Source organism: Cyprinodon variegatus, unplaced genomic scaffold (genome assembly GCF_000732505.1).
Source record: "Cyprinodon variegatus isolate N-32 unplaced genomic scaffold, C_variegatus-1.0 Scaffold796, whole genome shotgun sequence".
Taxonomy (NCBI): Eukaryota; Metazoa; Chordata; class Actinopteri; order Cyprinodontiformes; family Cyprinodontidae; genus Cyprinodon; species Cyprinodon variegatus.
This window is the reverse complement of record NW_015151249.1, coordinates 204,489-205,735: the sequence shown is the minus strand read 5'-3', so window position 1 is coordinate 205,735 and position 1,247 is coordinate 204,489.

Sequence of the window (1,247 nt, the reverse complement as noted above, 5' to 3'; positions counted from 1 at the left end):
GAACTGTGTCGCAGTGTTACAGTTAACATTAAATCACAACTCAATACACGCAGAGATAGTCACAAAAAAAAAAAGAGAAATTAAACGATTATTTTTTTTTTTAAACGACAAACACTGATCGATCCCAGAGTTCGGAAATAGCATCAAATCTTCACGAGATTTCCACATCCCTATCCGATGGAAGATGAGCTTTGTCCTTTTAAAGAACATTCGAGTTGTAGAGTCCTGTTTTCTTCAGCTTCGAAAAAAAAATGAAATGCTTGTAAACGACGGGTGGCTTTTTTTTTTTTTTCGCGTAAAGTGGAGCGCTTTACATGTGAAATCAGAGTAAAAATTGCTTTACATTGATCCGTTTGTTCGGAACGACAAAGTTTAGTTTTGTTCTTAATGTTCTCGCCGCTGCAGTTTAGTCGGGAGTTTTTCGAAAGCCATTTTTTTTCTCTCTTTTCCTTCAAATCGTCTCTCCTGTCTGTTGTTCGTTCCTGTGACTGAGATGTTTCCTCCCATGTAACAGGTGGTTGTAAAAGGATTCTGATCTATGCACAAGTGGGAGGGACTAGTCCAAACACCCCCAGGTGTACTGTTGTTTTTTTTCTTTCATCTCTCTACACCAGGGGTCTGCAACCTGCGGCTCCAGATGCGGCTCTTTGGACCGTCTACAGCAGCGCTTAATAGAGGCTAGGATGTATATAAAGTGCGTGGAGTTAGGAAAGGTTCAAATTTATTTAACGTCTTCAGACGAAGAGATAGAGCTCTGACTGGCAACCTCATAACATTTATACCTTATAAAATTCCCAACACACACACACACTGCCCAGGGGAACCAACCCACCCCCTGCATAAAGAACTTTCTCACACTTAAACATTTGGTTATTCCCAAGAAGAAACAGTTCAGGTTTCCCGTTCACAGCGTGTGTGAACTCATTCTTATCTCTCATGACGCTCCCGTCAACCTTCACTGCAAAAAAGATCCAGAAATTAGTAATAATGTCTTAAATTTAGCGTATTTACCCTTAATTTGAGCAGGTAAATAAGATTATTTGCCAATGGAATGAGTATTTTTACTCTGAAAATAAGAAAATTAGATAATATGTATTTGAAATAAGACAATTTCATATTTTTTTTCTTATTTTAAATGTAAATTGTCTCAATTACCACCTCCGTTCAAGAAAAAATGCACTTATTTTAGGAAAAAATTACTTATTTAGATGTACATTTTTTGCAGTGTTGTCTAGAGTTTGGAGGCA